Genomic DNA, 19383 nt, shown 5'->3' on the forward strand with positions numbered 1-19383 from the left:
AAAGTCCCAGGAAGCCCGGTTGTGTCATCGCCGCAGTTCGGCCCCCGCTCGGCCTGTTCCCGGCGGCGGTGGGGCCGCGGAAGGACCGAGGCGGGGGTTGACGGGCGAGGCGCTCGAGGAAGACCGCGGCCGTAGGGACCCGGGCAGCCGGGAGCGGGGGGTCGCTGGGTGCCCCTTCCGGCCCCCCGCAATGAGGAGGGCCCTTGTCGGAACAGGGGTGAGGCGTGCGGGTCTTGGGGAGCTCGGCGGGGGTCGGGGGGGCCGGAAATGGACTCGGGAGCTTGGAGGGCGCCTGGGAAGACAGAAAGTGGGGGGCCGGAAGTGCAGGTGGGGGGTGTGAAGACGGCCTGGGTTCCCCGGAAATGGGACTGGGGGCCCGGAAACGGAGAGAGGGGAGGCTCCTGGGCCGGGGACGGCCCGGAAATGGAAAGTAGGGAGCAGCTCGAGTGACAACAGTTGTGGGAAGCGAGGGTCAGAGGAGGGAGAGGCCGGAGTGAGTTGAGTCCGCAGTAAGGGGTCGCCTGCCGAGGGGGACGGTTGAGGGCGGGCGAGCCCGGAGCCGACGACTGCGCGGGCAGTTTCTTCAGCCGTGGGAAGTTGAGGCTGAGGGAAGCTGACGAGAAGGCCGTGAAGGGGGCACGAACGAGGCGGAGAAACTTGGCTGAGAGAAGTGGAGCATCTTTCTCACTGAACAAGAAGGGGAACTGAGGGGGCAAGACCCAGAACTTGAGGGAGGGAGGTGGACCCGTTGTCACCCCAGTCGTGTTTGCATTGAAATCAAAGCGAGGCGAGTCATTTATTTATATGGGTTACATAAAACCTGTTACAACGTTTGCCCATCCAGCGCACCCGCTCTCCTCCATAGGGACGGGGTTTCTAGTGCGGAAACAAGTTCGAAGGGACTTCTGATGTAAAATTCCATACCCCGCCTTCCTCCCGCCCTGTCTCTTCCTTCCTTGGACTGAGAGAAAGCCTTAATTTGCTAAAGGAGAAATAGCACACACACAAAATGAAAACCACACGTGTAAATCGGGGGTCAGAGACCCCTGTGTTTGAACTACTTGTGGGGAACGGGCAGGGATTGGTTACTCTGGCGTGGGGAGGAGACAACGGAGGGGCCAGCTAAACCTTCAGGACAGGTTTTTTGTTTGTTTTTGATAAGGCCGTTTGACTTTGTCTGGGCTTGGTTTAGCTTAAGCATCGCGTCCGGAGGAGGGTACAGTCTGATTGCTTCATTAGTTAATGGGGGGCATATGTGTGTGAACGTGCGTGCGTGTGTACGTGTTCTTGTGTTAGTGGCGGTGTGTCTGCCCTCAGTGGACCTCCGCCTGCGCCCCTGCCGGCTCCCTTCCTGGTCGGCCTTCCCCGGTTGTGCCTGGGCTGCCAGATCACCCGATCCCCGGGCTCGACTCTGCTTCGTAGGCCCTGTAGTGATGTGTTTAACTTTCTATTCCTCCCGAGAGCCGCTTTAGATATTTTTGGCATTTCATTTTTTTTTTTTTTCAAGACCTGAAAAGTCAAGGCTCAGAATCTCCTCTCTAACACCAAAATAAAACAAAAACACGGGGTAGAAAGTTGAAAGAGCCATTGAGTAGCATTAAAAACCGACGCTAGGAACAAAGGTCCTAGTTGTGTTGGAGAAAAAGGCAAGAGGCCTATATATGAGGCCTGTGTGTGTCGCATTTACACCCAGGGGGGAGGAGAGCAGAGTTGACTAGTGGGATTATCATCTGTGGTTTGTTCACAGTAAATTGTGGAGGGATTTATTGGGGCTTATTTTTATATTTACAGCATGCAAAGAGATGAGTAGCATGTGTGTGTAAGAGTAAACACGGTTTCTAATTCTTTCCTTTGACACACTCTTCTCCATGTTTGGCCCCAGAAATAATTGAACTGGTGTGATTTGTATATCATTTTTGTGAGATTGCTTGGGATTTTTCAATTTCATTTACGTTCCACATGATTGAGGTGGAGGGGCTTTCTCTGAATGTTCTAGTAGCCATAAGAATTGAAGAGCTGAAATGAAGAATGTCAGTGTTTAGATTCGCCTCAGTTTTTCAGAAGCTGGAGTGGTTTTTAAGTCTGTTCAGTTGACATTTAGTTTGTATCTGTTCAACTGATTTGTTTGTTTGAGCTTTTCATTTACTTTTTAAAAGCCTTAGGACACTTTTTGGTGTTTAGACTTCCAGAAGGTGCTAAACTAAGATACTGCTATTAAAAAACAAGTCAGGTTGCCAGGCGATAGTAGTCAATGTTTCACCTAGCAGAGTAAATTTGCTTTTCCGTTCTAACTCTTAAGATTATTGGATTTATGGTTTCCAAATAAGGTTATATGATCCTGTTTTAAAACATCCTAGCAAAGAAGATAATGTTACTGGCCAGGGCATTCACACACTGCCAGTTAGTAGCTATATGACCTTGAACTAGTCACTTAACTATCTGGTCTCCATTTATTGTATCTGTAGAATGGGAATGGGTGATCCCTGTCTTGACTCACTGGGTGGTTATGAGATCCGGCGGAAATAATGGCAGTGAAAAACTTCATTATTTTTTAGAAAATTAGCAATTTTGAGGTCATTAAGAAAGATACAGCTTCTTGAAAGTGGTATGTTTTTAGGGGGACATTGATATAAGGTAGATTGGAGATAGGAATTACAACATTTTGTAACTTGAAACTGCTACTGAATTGGTAGAGGAAATTGGGCCCACTTTTTATCTGATAAAATTATTTTTTTGCATCAACATTCTAGATACTTCTTTACCTTGCATCCTGCTGAAGAAACATGTTCATCTTGAGAGACTGAAGGTTTCTTTACGTTTTTGTGATTGCAGAAATTTGTACCTTTCTGATGTGTGGCCCTTGGGAGGTTGACTCACTAATGCCAAAGGAGAACCTCTTCTCTGACTCTCTCTCTTTCTTTTCTTTGCAGGATCTAGGGAGCTTTTCCTTTTAAGAGCCACACTCCGGCACAAACCATTTCCTGGAGTTGTAGGAAGCCATCCTTTTGAGTAAATGTGATGCAAATTGCCCCTTTATTTTCCTTGCCTGCTGAGGTAATTGGACAGAGTCAAGTTGAAACAACAACCTTCTTGTTGCTTTTCATCTTTGCTCCAGTTCCTGACTGCTGCCAGCCTGCCTTGCAGTTTTCCCTCATTTGAGTCATCTTAGGCTCATCCTCTGAAGTGGCCTCAAGTAAAACTTCCCAGGATCTTTTCCTTTGCTTTTTCGGTCATCTGGTCTGTGTTTGTGGATATCATTGCTGAGTTTGTTGTTAGTTTTGTTTCTTCAACTAGATTATGGGCTTCCTGAGGGCACGGCTGATCTTGTTGTGTCCCTGTGTTGTGCATGAAGGCACTTAAAAACCTCATAGAAAAGTAATCCCTGTTTCCCATCCTGCTCCAGGCCCCATAAAAGGTAGACTGACCTAGCTGAATATGCAGCTGGTCTTCCTGCTTGGAAGGTTTCTTCACCTCATCAAATGGTCCAGGAGGCTGCTTGTGGTTTCGTTCACATCTCCCCTGACTAGTGTGTCATCACGGTTCCCAAATGGATATAAATTGTAACTGCAAGTTTTTGTGTTAAACCAATGGATTATTCTCTACTTCTTTTTCCATAGGCCAAGCTTTGGTTAATAGGCCAAGCCTGAAGGGAGCTCGAGCCAGATAGGGTAGCAGAGTGAGTATGTGGGAATGTGGGGGATGCTACACACTGAGGATGATTGGTAGACTTTTGTATAACAATGGTGTTTGTTCTTACGGTGGAATGTTGGCCTTCCATTTGTGTTTTCTTTTAGTGCCTGTGCATCGTTTCAACAGCTATGTTATGGACTACTTGAAGGCATAAGCCTGTAGCAACTGTCCTTTACTTCTCTACCTAGTCGGCTGGGTTACCGTGTACACAGTGAGTGCTTGTTGTTAGTTGCAATGTATAGTTGAGTATCCTGGTGCCCAGCCAGTTTCCTGATTTTTACTTAAGTAAAATTTAGTTTGCTAATGTCCTGGAGTTTTAAAAATGCAGTTCTTTGATAAAATCTAATAGAACTTACTTATTGATGTTGTTGTGTGCTGTCGAGTCATAGCAACCCCTCCTTGGGTTTCCGAGGCAGTATTACTACAGAAGTAGATTGCCCCATCTTCCTTCCGAGGAGTGGCTGTTGGTTTTGAACCGACAGCCTTCTGGTTAGCAGTCAAGTGCCTTAGGCACTATGCTACCAGAGAAAAAGCAGCATGACACTGTTGGAGTGTCTGCTTTGAAGGTAAAAGACTTGGGTTCCAGTTCTGGCTGTGTCCTTTCTGTCTTTGTGACCTTGAGCAAATAATTTCATTTTTGTGAGCTTCAAATGCCTAATCTGAAAGATGTGGGTATTACCACCTAACCTACAGACTTGATATTTATTTGCTAGTCACTGCATTTAGGAGATCAGACCACAAAGATGAATCAGAGCACAAGGTCTTTCCTTCACTGGTTCATTGCTGTGTTGACCATTGCCTCATTTGTTAACACCTTTCTACCTGAAACATTCCTCTTATATCCATGGGTATCCTATTTGAGTATAGGACAGTATTACCTAGTGGATTATGAATTACTTAAACTCAGTGTTCTTTTTTATCCCTAGCATCTAGTACAGTGCCCGGCCCACAGTAGGGATTCTTTAAATGTATGTTGAAGGTGTAAGTTGTGAGAAAACGAGAAACCAAACCCACTGCCATCGAGTTGATTTCAACTTACAGTGTCTCTAGGACAGTAGAACGTGCCCCATAGGGTTTCCAAGGCTGTAAATCTTTACAGAAGCAGATTGCCACATCTTTCTCTCACAAAACTAAAGATACTGTAAATGAAATGGTTTGTAATGGTTTAGTGTTGTATTTTACTGTTTTGGTCTACTCTTTAAATCATTATTAATGCCTTGGTCGTTAAGTGCTTGCCACTAACCAAAAGGTTAGTGATTCAAACCCTCTCAGCAGCTCTACTGGAGAAAGACCTGGCCATCTAGTCATGTGGAGGTAACAGCCTTAAGAGAGCTTATAAGGCAGTCTGCTCTGTCACAGGGAGTCACTATGAATCCAAATTGACTTGCTGACACCTAACAAAAATGCTAAAGTGCATTTGGAAGTTATCTTTTTAATCAGTTGATATACATATTTAGAGACTGCAAGTTACTTTAAATTATACATACTAAAAAAAATTAGGGCAAGTGTCTTATCTAGTGTTGCTATAGTAGAAATACCACAGAGCGGGGCTTTAACAGGCAAATGTGTTTTCTCACGGTTTAGGAGGCTAGAAGTCTGAATTCAGAGTGCTGGCTCTAGGGGAAGCCTTTCTGTCTCTGTTGGCTCTGGAGAAAGGTCCTTGTCTCTTCAGCTTCTGGTTCCTGGTAAAGAGACCTCCATTGTGCCTTGGTACTTGTCTTCCCGCATCTCTGGTTCTCTCACATGTTTAATGTCTTTCATATCTCAAAAGAGATTGACTCAAAACACACCCATCCTGCTCTTACCCTGCTTATTAACATAACAAAGACAACCCATTTCCAAATGAGATTATAACCTCAGGCATAGAGGTCAGGATTTACAACTCATTTTTAGGGGAACACAGTTCAATCCAATACAGAAAGCTAATTTACATCATTCTTTAATTGTCTATTATTTGCATATAATAATTGGTTTAAATGCTACATTGGGGCTTTAAATATGTTTTGATAAAGTGCTGAATAATTAGTATTTCCAACCAATTTATAATAGTATGCATCATTTTAGCTTATTACATATTTTTAGAAAGGATGTTCTTATTTCTACAAATAAGGTCTGGTACATGTATTTTGAAGGTTATAAGCTGAAGTTCTGTCAGCAAACCTTCAAGACTGGAATTACAGCATTTCACCGTCCGTTTTAATCACCTTGTTGGCTGTCATAACCAAGGAGTTCTATGTTGACTTCTAAAGTCCTCCTCATTCCATTCATAGGCAGCATTCAGAAGACATAGATGGTGCTATCTTCTTATCAAATGAACCCAATTCAGAGTCCTTAGGCTAGTACAGATGTGTGAGGCCCTGGAAACCCAGAGTGCGTTTTTACATACCGCCCATTGGAAATTCACTGTTGAGCTGTAACTTAAGCTGCTTTGTGTCCTTAGAGAGTAGGTTCATGGAGATCATATGGAGGACCTCCCCTTTTTTAAATCCTCAGAAACCGTGTCCTTGTAGTTGTCTCTTAAATAGCAAATATATGACAACACTTTAACTCTGGTGGCCATCCCTGGAATTGGTAATCCTGCCCGTTTTGCACTGGTGGCTCCTGTTCAGTAGAACTGCCTTGTTGCTCTCTGAGCACATCTCTCTGCCTTCTTGCCCTGGTTTTCACTGTTTCATCTCCCTGTATTGATAGCACTCCCCCATCTTGTCTCCTGTGGCTACCTTTGCACATCTAACTGGCTGCCAGCAGCTTCTCAGATTTTTACTCTTCACTGTCTTCACCTTCTGTGGCATTTTATTTTTTTCGGTTATAGGAGCCACATTCTGTTTATAGAATTAGTTTTTTGCATCTTAACTACTTAACTAGGTCTTTGCCTTCTTGAGGGCAGAGGTCTCATTCTTTTATTCCACATGGCTGGCACATGGCCCCTAGCAAAGTGCATTGTACATGGGAGATTTGTCAGTGTGATACAGGCCTCTTAAAAGTGCCTCATACCATTTTTTAAGAAACTAACTGTGAAAGAAATAACATTAGCATCATTTACCATAATTTACTGTTGACTTGCTTGGTTTAGTTTCAAGATTCTTTATGCAAGTAGAGGATTCTAGGATATAAATTTTTCAGAGTAAATTCAGCTATTTAAGGAATTATTAAGGTGCTAGGAATATTTTAGTTACTTGGTTACCCCAAGTTTTGCATCTGGGTATTGTTTATTAGGAAGCAAAGATTTATTCATCAATATGTATTTATCAAACGCTTACTCTTCAGGACAGCACTGCAGTGAGGAATACCAAAGGGACACAAGACCTCAGCTTTTGCCTCAGTGGCGTTTCACACAGTTGATAAACTTATCTAGTCTATCTAATTTGATAGCTATAACTATATATAAGAGTGTAGGATTTAGCATAGAAAATTATGCTGTAAATACTGTAAATGCATGTTTTCTGTGTTTAGAAAAGCTGATAGAATCTAAAATAGATGATTTAGGGCATGAGTTTTGGCTTTATTAAAAGTAAGTTGTTGGGAACACCCTTTTTTTATTTAAGTATTTCATCAGCAACTGATGTGTGTGCACATCTGTTTCCATACAAGTGCTATAGACTTAGGGAGAGTACTGAGGAAAAAGAAGAGCTTCCCAAAATGAGGCCCTGTCTCCTGAAATGTACTTTATTATATGTAAGTGCAGATTTATGACATGGAATGAGACCTATCACATGGTGCATATTTGTTATTTGTAAGTACAAAATGGAGTATTACACAGTGAGTACTCCAAAGTTGAGAGAGACTGTCTTGGATTGGAGTTACTGAGGACTTCATGGAGAGAGGAAGGTCTTGAACTGGCCCCTGTTGTTTGGGGTAGGTATAGAAAAATTGAGGACTTAACACAATTCTAGTGGTAAGGTTAAACTGACTCTCTGGAGTAGAGGGTCCTTATTTATAAAGCAATAAGAGATAAGGTTGGATAGGAGACTGGGGATGAAATGTTAGAGGTTTTTAAATGGTAGGTTAAGAAATCACATTTAAGAAATAGACTTCTTGAATTAGAGTTGATCCCTGAATGGGCAGTGACAACATGAAAGAAATATGTGAAAATATTGATCTGTAAATGAACTGAACAGGAAAAGGAAAATAAAAGTGTGTTTAGATCTTAATCTTTTAATGAAATTGCTTCTTTTTCTTGGACTATGTTGTTGTTGTTGTTGTTACGTGCCATCGAGTTGGACCTGACTCATAGCGACCCCTCCTTGGGTTTCCGAGCCAGTATCACTACAGAAGTAGATTGCCCCACCTTCCTTCCGAGGAGTGGCTGGTGGGTTTGAACCACCAGCCTTCTGGTTAGCAGTCAAGCACCTTAGGCACTACACTACATACCATTGTTTGTGGTCAATTTGGGAATGGTGAAGCAGCAGAGGTAGAAGTTTTATTTCTTGTTAAGTTTTTATTTATTAGTTTAAGATATTTTTGTTAAATAAGCAGCAGCTGCTTAATTGTCTAGGCGCTCTGGGGATATCTTGGTTAAAGCATTCAGCTGCTAACCAAAATGGTGCATGGTTTGACCCACCAGGCGCTCTACAGGAGAAAGATGAGGCAGTCTACGTTTGTAAAGATTTGTAGCCTTGGGAGCCCGTGGGACAGTTCTACTCTGTCCTGTGTTGTAGGGTTGCTGAGTTGGAATTGACTTGATGGCGGTGGGTTTGGTTTGGTTAAAGGTCTAAATGACTCCCCTGGTCCTCTGGTCAACCCCAGCACTCTTCCTTTAGTAGAAGCTGGCGATCATTTCGTAACAACATTTAACTGTTGTTTATTCAGAGATTTGTTAAAATTGCAGAGTACTGTCTGAGATTTAATGCATGGTTTTTATAAGTTCCTCAGTAATTGTTGACTTTATTTATAGGAGAAACATGATTACCTTCTGCTTTAGTGAAGAAATGTTTAAAACAAGCAAATTGGGGTGTATAAATTTATTTTTTAAAAATGTAAGTTAATATTATCCCATTTAATCGAATTATTTTAATAAAATATTTGCGTAGCACTCAGGTTGATGCCCTTAGAAATAGACGATTATCCCTTTTTCTTTTATAAAATCTGTGCAGCCAGGTGAGAAAGTTAGCAGTGAGCTGAGATGGTGGCTGTGTGCATCCTCTCATCTGCAGTGGGATGGATTCGGGGTTGGGGGAGGGAAGGACATCTGGAAGGAAGAACGTTCGGGGGTCTGGTAGCCACACTGTTTAGCCTTGAGAACTTTTTATTTCTAGAATCTTCTTTAGACATTCCTAATTGTAGTGAATTTGACTCTTTCTCATATGTGGATAATTTAAAAAAAAAAAACACCAAACGTGTTGCTTTCGAGTCGGATCCAACTCATAGCAAACCCTCCTTGGGTTTTCGAGGCAGTATCACTACTGATGGAAGCTCTGGTGGCCTAGTGCCTAAGGCATTTGACAGCTAACCGGAAGGCTGGTGGCTCAAACCCACTAGCCACTCCTTGGAGGGAAGGTTGGGCAGTCTTCTTCTGTAGGTAATACCGCTTCATAAACCCAAGGAGAGGTGACTGTTAGTCCCGGTCGGTTGACTTGAGGGCAGTATGTTTGTTTGTTTGTTATCACTACGGAAATAGATTGCCCCTTCTTCCTTCTGAGGAGTGGCCGGTGGTTTGAACCTCCAGCCTTCTGGTTAGCAGTCAAATTGCCTTACACATTATGCCACCAGAGCTCCCTATGTGCAGATAGTAGAGATGTTAACTGTTAATACAAGGCTGATTGGACCTCACACTATCTGTAAGTACCATTTTGTGGAGTAAGGAAAAATGCGTAGTCCAAATTGGTGGCATTTTGTGGACTTTGGAATAAGAACATTTGTGAAGTCTCTGTATTTCCCTGCTGTAACAGGCAAAGGTTCCTATTTCTTGGGCAGGCCTGCAGCTTCGTTTTGTTTTCCTTTATAAAGCACGTGTTTCCATTTCCTCTCCCCACCTGGGGAAAGCAGCAGCTCTCCAGAGGAAATTGGCACTGATTTCTGCCCTCCATCCTAGAATCACATGCATTTGTGTCCTTCCCCCAGTAGATGGCAGCACTGAGGCTGATTTTTGGAGCTGTTTGAGCCACTCTGAACTCTGTGAGCCGCCTTGATTGGTAATAATTTCTCAGCTGTTGACTGGAAACTTTTGTGTGGGTTTTTGTATTTTGTTCCCAAAATGCTTTTCTCAGAACGCTAGGTGGTTAATTGCAGACTTCCTCTCTCCTTGTCTTCTGTGCTCTCCGCCCTGCCTTTACTTGTAAAGTTCTGTCTTTCCACTTGCTGCAGTGAGGTAAAACTTGGGACGTTTCAGTCTGCGGGGTGGTGCTGTTAGGTAATCCACTTCTGCCCATCTACTGTTACGTGTATATTAGGCCATGCCATTTTTTTTCCAGGTATCTTCTCATTACACAAACTCAGTACTGCCTCAAGGGGTTACTGAAGAGATAATAGAACCTGAGTTGATGTGTCTGTGGTAGTAACTGCTTTAATTGCTACTCAGTTTACTTCTTGAATAAGTTAAGTAACTGGCAAACTTATGTGTAATAGACTAGACTTTATTTTTTGTGGGCTGGGTCTACTGTTAACTTGTGTTCGGTGTTCACTCGTATGTTCAACCCTGTGCAAAAATGCTTTGCTGCTGCTTGTTATTAAAGAAGAAAGCTAAGACAATTAATAATTCCACAGCATTGTGTTTTATTAACATCTCAGAGTTTATTATTTGGGGAAACGTAAAACTTTTTCAGGATTTAATTGCTAACCAGAAGGCTGGCAGTTCAAACTGGCCAGCCACTTCTCAGAAAGAAGATTGGACAATCTATTTCCATAGTGATACCACCTCAGAAACCCCAGGAAGGGTCACTGTGAATCAGAATTGACTTGATGACAGGGAGTTTGGTGGTTTGTTTGTTTTGCCAAGTTTAAATTTTTGCCGAGACGCTAAAGGATTTGGAAAGTTGCCATCGAGAGTTTTAAAGTCAGGAATGGCTTCATCTGTAATACTCTTAAACAAACTTCAAATGAAATCCACTGCCGCTGAGTGGATTTCGACTCATAGCAACCCTGTAAGACAGAATAGAACTGCCCCAGAGGGTTTCTAAGGCTGTAAATCTTTATGGAAGCAGACTGCCTCATCTTTCTCCCATGGAGCAGCTGATGGGTTAAAACCACTGACCTCTTGTTTAGTGGCCAAATGCTTTAACCACTGTGCCACCAGAGCTCTTGTAAAACAGCACTTTCTAAAAAATTTGGGAATTTTTAAATTGTTTGGATGGGGAGAGTATTAGAATCATGGAATCTCTGGGTGATGCATCCCAAAAGGTTGGAGGGTCAAGTCACCCAGTGGCTCCTCAGAAGAAAAGACTCAGCGACTCGTAGCCTAGGAAACCCTTCAAGCAGTTTCCTGCGTCACATTGAGTTGAGGTGAGTTGAAAATAGACCAAGTAGCACCTCACAACATCATTTAGAGTCATAAATCCTCTGGGGGTGGTGCAAATGCTTACTGTCCCTGGTTACTTACTGAAAGGCTGAAGGTTTGGGTCCCTCAGAAGTGCCTCGGAAGAAAGGCCTGGCAATCTCTGTCTCAAGAATTAGCCCTTGAGAGCCCTGTGCAACACAGTTCTTGTCTGCCACACATGGGGTCACTGAGTCAGAACTGATGTGACTGACTGGAATTAGGATCATGAACAGGGGAAAGAAGTTATCTTGAGTTTGGCAGCTGCTCTGTTTATCTTTTAAAAGTGGTACTTGAACTGTGTTTTACAGTACAGGCAAACCAAGAAAAGTCCCCTGGCTTTCAGGGAAGTTAGTTTAGCAGTGCAGACAGAAGTAATGCTTATGAATAATGAGCACATGGCATGTGGATTACATACTTTTTGATGGGTTGTTACTTGAAGCCCTGGGCTATGATTTGGAGTTATAAAAATGTGTGAGATGCAGCCTTTGGTCTTAAACCTATAGTGTCATGGGACAGGTGGTAAACTTGGAGTAAAAACTCAACTGAATTCTGAGATACTACTCAGATGGCTCATCAGGTGACCAGCTGTTAGGAATAGAGAATGTGGTAAAAATACTATGAAGGTATTTCTCAGGATAGTTGTATTATCTGCGTCCATGTATACTTGCCCACATTGAATTCTAAATTTATTTGTTAACTTTGTGATGTGGCTCTCACTATAAATGTGTATAATATACAGTCTGTTAGTGATCTAGGTCAGTGTAGTTGTGTGGGAAAAAAAAGGGATAAAAGTAGTAAGGACAGGACTCATGAATGAGAATAACAGGAACAAAACAAACCTCTGTGCAGTCCTTGCCTTGCCTCGCGGTTTGGCCAGTAGTGCTTTACATCGGTTAGTGCAAGTGGTGGTGGGCTAGTGGGATAGGTCAACAAGGGAGAGAGTTGAACATTCTAGACAAGAGGTATAATGAGGGGGGGTGGATGAAGGTCTATTTGGGGAGAACCAAACCAGAAACCAAACTGCTGTCAAGTCGGTTCGACTCACAATGACCCCTTCTTGGGTTTCCGAGGCTGTATCTCTGCAGAAGTAGTCTTCTTTTCTGCAGAATCCCAGTCTTCCTTCTGAGAAGTGGCTGATGGGTTTGAACTGCCAGCCTTCTGATTAGCAGTCAGATGCCTTAGGTACTGTGCCATCAGAGCTCCCTGTTTTGGGAGAGGTGGTGGTGGTATGTGCTGTCGAGTCAGATCTGACTCATAGCAACACCCCCTTCGGTTTCTGAGGTGGTATTACTATGGAAGTAGATTGCCCAAAGTTCCTTCTGAGGAATGGCTGGTGGGTTTGAACTGCCAGCCTTCTGGTTAGCAGTCAAGTCCACCAGGACTGTCAGGAAAAAAAAAAAAAAAGGAAAATGGGGAGAGGTGAGAGGATGTAATTTTTCAGTGGCGGAAAGTACTGTATTCTGTGTTTATTTTAATGAATTCTTTGCCTAGGAGGATATGCCATATTTTCCTATGTCTGGGGTATCCCTGGGGTATTTATAACCCCAATTAGAGTAACATGAGTTAGTGGTATGACTTGATTAATATGTGTGTATACATTTCCTTGAACATTTTATTTGGCATTTTTATTGTGTAACTTTACTCAGTTTTCGTAATAAATCTTGCTTCTCTGTGGTTATACATGTTTAAGTCCTATATAGTGAGAATATGGGCATTGAAGTCAGATGTATCTATCTGTACTTAAACAGGAGGCTCTGTTTTCTAGCTGTGTGATCTTGGGCAAGTCACTTGACTAGCTGAGCCTTAGTTTGCTTGTGTATGAGATGGATTGCTGCAAGGACCTTGCGTAAATAGTAGATACTTGGTAAGTGGCAGCGGCTTCTGTTTTCATTTATAGAAGTAATGAGAAAGGAAAAAAATGTGTATTAATTTGCATGGATTAGAGGAGTATATATACAATATCATCCTCCAGAGCGGGGGTTGACAGGCTTTTTGTAAAGGGACAAAGAGTAAATGTTTTTGGCTTTGTGACCCATAGCTACTCAAATCTGCTGTTGCAGGGCAAAAGCAGCCATTGACTGTGTTCCACTGAAACTTTATTTACAAAATAAGATGGTTACCAGTTTTGGCCTGTGGGCCATAATTTGCCAACCTCTGCTTCAGAATATGACTTACTAAGCAGCAGAATTTGAAATGCCATCTGTATTATCGAAAGGGAATGTCTTCAAGTGGTTGTGAGCAAAGACTGAGATTCAAATTCTACTAGCTCTAAGCAAGCCCCCTCCTCCCCTTTTTCCTTCACTTTCCCCTTCTGTAAAATGGGAGTAATAAGAATAGTAAGTGTATCTTACTGCTGCTGTTTTAAAGAGTAAATAGTCAACATATGTAAAACTCTTAGAACAATGTTTGGTACTAGATAAGCTTTAAATAGGTCAGCTGTTAACCTCTCCACCCCCCTGCTTTTATTGTGATGAAAATATAAACAAGATTATTTCACCAAAATAACAACTTCCACATTTATAGCTCAGGGACATTGATGACATTTTTCATGTTGTGCCACCATTATTGCTATCCTTTTCCAAAATATTCCATCACCTATTAGCATAAACTCAATGCCCCACAAACAAAAGCACCCCCCCCCCAACCACCAGTTACCTTTGGCTTCTGTGTATATGTGTTTTTTTTTTTTTACCCCCAGATTTTTCCTACTTAGCAGTTTTTCCTCCCCTCCCCTCCCATCTGTGGTAACCAACAAAGAAAATTTCTTTTCATAGATAAACCTTTCCTTGACTTTTTACAATAGTGAACTAACACAATATTTGACCTTCTGTGATTGACTTACTCACTCAGCATAATGTCCTTCAGGTTCATCCATATTATACAGTGTTTTGCAGATTCTACATTATTCTTTAGTGTTGCATAGTATTCCATTGTTTGTATGTACCACAGTTTAGTTATCCATTCTCCGCTGATGTACACTTGGTTGTTTCTATCTCTTTGCTGTTGTGAATAGTACAGCGATGAACATGGGTGTGCATGTATCTTCTCATGTCCTGGCTCTCACTTCTTTAGGATATAAAACCTAGTAGTGGGATTGCTGGAGCAAATGTTAACCATGGTTTTTGAGGGGCAGCATTGTCCTTTTTTTTTTTTTCCTGACAGCCTGCTTACAAAAACAGGCATATGATGATGGGTTTCTCTGATACCATCTTAGAATTAATTTGAATGATAAACAGTTTCAGGGTTGAAAGGAGACTTGATGGTCCTATAATCTAGTACCTTCTTGCATGTTTATGGACTCTGTGTGACTACTTGGGTCCTAGTTTTCTGTTTTTTTTTGACTTTGGGCAAGTTCCTCAATGTGTTCAGTGTAGCAAATACATACTTCACAGGATTCTTTGAATTTTAAGAGAAAACGATGTGCTTAGCACTGTGCTTGGTACATAGTTGGGTGATCAAAGAGTGGTAGTTACTGTATTGTAACTTTCTCTAATTGGGATGTTGGATCCCAGAAGGAGTTTAATAGTGGCTTTTATATCCTAATGGTTCTTTTAAGTGATGGCTTATTTTCACATTTGATATTAATTTATAAAATTACAGTTTGGCAGAGTGTGAATTTATTATTCTTAAGATGTTATAATTTAGATGTTGGGTAAATTTATTGGACGATTAATAGGAAACTTAAAAATAGAAAGGAAAATATTTCTGACCCGGACTACCATTTAATGCTTTGAAAAGTGTTTGGGTGTGGTGTCTGACTTTGATCCAGATTAAAATGTTTTATCATTGCTAATTATAATCTGACTACGGTAGTTTCAGATAAAGATCAGCATTAGAAATGTGATATGGCTGAAGGGTAAGTTTTTTGATGTCTTTATTTTGATATAATTTCAAATTTATAAAAATGTGGCAGAATGTTATCAGAGGATAAATTTGTTTTCTCTCAAATTTTTTTAAGCAGTGCATTACTTTTTAATTGTTTTTTTTAAAGAGATGCAGTGAAACCTGTTGCAGTGCATCAGTACAATTAACACACTTTTTCCTCAGTGGCTCTTCTACATTGATTACATACTTCCTGTTCCACTGAGTGTTCTGAATGCCCGCCAGTGTTTTCTCACCATCAGGGAGCATTGGTTTATTATACTGAACCTTCATGTACTCGTGACTCTCCTAAATGGCCTATTGCTTACATGACTTACTTGCTATGTACAGTGAGGGTGCGCCTCAACTAGTTGGTGGGCCTGGATGTTAAAAGAGATACAAAAGCAAACTTCCTAGAATTATCAACTAAATAGGTAAGTTCAGAGGAAAGGTGAGTCATTTGGCTTTCTAATTCTGGTAGCTCAAAGATACTTTTAAAAGTACTTTAGTTCTCAGCCATTTTCTTGCTAGTTGAGGGGATTACTAGTCCCCACCCTCCCCCCTTTTTTGGATGCTTGTATTAGTGATCTACTGCTGTTTTAACAGAAATGCCACAAGGGATTGGTTTAAAGAACATGTATTTTCCTTACAGTTCAGGAAGCTAGGAGTCCATATTCAGAGCACTGCCTATGGAGGAAGGTCCTTGTCTGTTCAGCTTCTGCTTCTGCTTTCTTGGAGGTCTCCATGTGTCTTGATAGCTGTCTTCCCCCATCTCTGCTTCTCTGGAATGCTTGTTTGTTGTTGTTGTTATGTGCCATCCAGTTGACTCCTTTATATCTCAAAAGAGATTGACTCAAGGTACACCCTACTGTAATCCTTCCTCATTAACATAACAGACAACCCATTCCCACTTGGGGTTATAACCATAGGCATGTTGTTGTTGTTGTTAGGTGCTGAGTCAGCCCCTCCTTGGGTTTCCCAGGCAGTATCACTACGGAAGTAGATTGCCCAACTTTCCTTCTGAGGAGTGGCTGGTGGGTTTGAACTGCCAGCCTTCTGGTTAGCAGTCAAGTGCGTTAGGCACTATGCTACCAGAGCTCCATAGAGGTGATGATTTACAGCCTGTGTTTCTGAGGTACACAACACAGTAATCCTTAACACTTGGTTACCCTGGCGGTAATAGTTATTGTATCTGATAAGAACATTTTCTCCTGTAAGAGAAAATGTGACTAACAGGGCTGTGTGCAAATGGTGGTTTATTTTTCTTCACATGATGGTGCTTCCAGTAGGGAAGCTCTTTGTATGTCTCTGTTCTGCCATCTTTAGTGGTCTGATTCTCGTGGTCAAAAGATAGCTGTCATGGCTTGAGGCCATTGTGTCCACCTTTGAGGCAGGAAGGAGGTAAAGATAGGGTCTTTTTTTAAAAATAAATTCAGAAAGCAAAGGTATCCCTAGCATACCTCCCCATACATCTTATTGGCGAGGACTGGGCCATACCTCTGCCCCTTCCCCCACCAAAAAGGGGAGTAAGGCTGTTTTGTACCAAGACAGGATTAGATCATTGGCTTTCCTGTTCTTTTGACCTGCAGTTTGTGTAGATAATGTATGTAACTGAAATGAATTTCACCAAGAGTACCTAATAGTTGTGCATGCTGCTGTTTGTCATTTCAGTTCTAGTACGGGCTGGTTAAGTCTGGGGCTTAACCTTTCTTGTACTGTGGACTCCTGAGCATTCTGAACCTTGTGGACTACTGCAAACAGTATTTTTAAACTCATAAAAGAAATACATAGGACTCAAAAAACCAAATAAACAAAATACTGAACTCTAGCTCTCAAACTTTAATAGCTTGTTATAATATAGTAATATGTTCTTTATTAGCACTTTCAGTGTTGTTGTTGTTGTGTGCCATCGAGTCAAACCCGACTCATAGCGAGCCCTCCTTGGGTTTCTGAGGCAGTATCACTACGGAAGTAGGATTGCCCAACCTTCCTTCCGAGGAGTGGCTGGTGGGTTTGAACTGCCAGCCGTCTGGTTAGCAGGCAAGTGTCTTAGCCACTATGCTACCAGAGCTCCCAGCACTTTCAGTAACACGATCCATTAGCAGTTTGAAGCAGTGTTGAATGTAAATGGAATTTTGAGGTGTCTGCTACAATGGCAATGCGATGCGGTGCTGTCTGGGATTTCTGCTGGTGCAAATGCAGGTATTGCCAGTATTGCTGTGGTTTGTTGCCTATTTGTAGTAGGAGGAATGGCTACATTTCAGCTAGAGGTTAGTGAAATTATTATTTTTTTCAGTCCGATCCAGGTTCGTGAACTCCAGTTTCTGCACCCCAGGTCTAAATTGATTTCAAGGCTCTAATCTTTTAGTTTGAAAAAATACTGGCATTAGCCCAACTGTGATTCATCCCCTAGGACTTGGGGAGTAGCCCATTTCCTCCAAAGTGAGGGGATTTGTACCCTTCTAGGCAGGATTCTTAAAGCTGGAATGAAACGTGGGAAATGGTTCCTTCCTCTGCCCACCCTCCTCCTCTATTCTCTGTTCACCAGAGCACTTAGTGCCATGAGTTAGCGGCTCTTTGCCTTCCTGTCTTAGGATGTAAGTTTCTTGAGGGGAGAGACTTTCTGTTGACCTTCATCTCCTTGTGCCTGGAACCTATGAAATAGGCTGATCAATAAAATACATGGTGAGTGAGTGAGTAGCTGCAAAAAGGGCAAGGGGGCCACATCTTCTGACCTCCTCTAACCCTACAAGAGGAAGACAGGATTACCAGCAGTAACCCAAGGCTTATTACTGCAAGGCCAGACATGCTGCCTCCCTCCAGCCCTTTCTCCAACCGTTCCTCCCAAAGCACCCATCATCTCTCTCCTGGGTTTGATCATTCGCTGCAGTGGCCACACAGAACTCACAGATTATGAGGTTCATTAGGGAAGCACCAGGTTACAATTCAAGTTCAGGGAAAACGCTCAGTCTCTCTCCCAGCCCACCATCCCTCAGCCAACAGTCTCTCACAGAGCAGTTTACTGAAGCTGCTCTCACGTCTCTCTTTCCCAGCAGTGCGTGTTCCTCGGTGTGTCACTCAGCAATGTGTGTCTCTTTTGTCTCTTTCCCAGCAGCACGTGTCTCTTTCAGGGGCGCATGTCTCTTTCGGCAGCACTGTCTTCCTCAACCAGCAGTCCGAGAGAGTTCTGCCTCTAGGAGGCCTCCTTTTGAGCCCGGCAGGGTGGTCAAACTAGCCAATCACAGCATCAGAACTCTAAGCACCTGAGAGAGAGTGGGCACCTCCCAGAACATTGTTTTGTGCCACTCCCAACAGAAATACTCCAGGTGGACAACTTCAGCAATGAGGAGCTCCTCAGTTGCTCATAGAAAATCCCACTTTGGAGTTTACAAAGACTTATGGGTAGAAAAGCCACACTAAGTAATTTACTACACTGCAGTAGCTGAATACGACCTTTACCATCTAAGAAGACAACGCCTACTCTGCCCTGCCCCCCTAAAAAAAAAAAAAACAAACGAGGTGTAACTGATGTAAATGCTTTCCTTACTCCTCACACTATGTATTTCTATTGTCTACTAATAAAGCAATGACTTCTCTTTAGTCAATACCCTTGTTAGGAAGGCAATAACTGTTTTTTCCCTCAAGTGGGAAAATTTATATAAAATCACTGTCATAAAGTGCTGGACAAATGACATGTTTTTCCCTCGGTGGGTATGAAATGGTTTGGGTTAAGGCAGTAAGTCTTTATGTAGTTGTAATGTGAGTATCTCTCAAATAACTTGTAAACCTGGAACCAAATCCCAAACCAACCCCATTGCCAATAGTTCATTTCTAAGTCAGTAGTAAGCCTATAGGACTGAGTTGAACTGCCCCATGGGGTTTCCAAGGCTGTCATCTTTACTGAAGCTGCTCTCACGTCTCTCGCCCACAGAGCTGCTGGTGGGTTTGAACTGCAGAGCTTTCGGTTAGCATCCACACTCTTAACCACTGTGCCATCAGGGCACCTTATACCAAGGAGTAGAGAGATTTTTTCTTAATTTGTGTAGGAAGAATTTAAAACAAAAAAAAATCCCTAGAAAGAACCATAATCTACATCAGTCTAAAATCTCTCAGGAGTTAACACACACACATACCCCCATTTTAGTTCAAGGCAATCCTTTTTCTGCTCAAAAAGCATTCTTCATTTTTTAAAGTACATTTTAAAGTAAATTATAGCAAACCTGAGTAATGAAAATGCTGAAAGAATTGGTTTTGCTGTTCGCATTAATTAGATTTTTGTTTTAACTTGGTAATTAACCAAATTTCATTTTCCAAGTTTCCTCTTAGCAATATTTCTGACTTAATAAGACACATTAGTGTCT

Source organism: Orycteropus afer, unplaced genomic scaffold, assembly GCF_000298275.1.
Source record: "Orycteropus afer afer isolate SDZICR_OR568_19922 unplaced genomic scaffold, OryAfe1.0 scaffold00006, whole genome shotgun sequence".
Lineage (NCBI taxonomy): Eukaryota > Metazoa > Chordata > Mammalia > Tubulidentata > Orycteropodidae > Orycteropus > Orycteropus afer.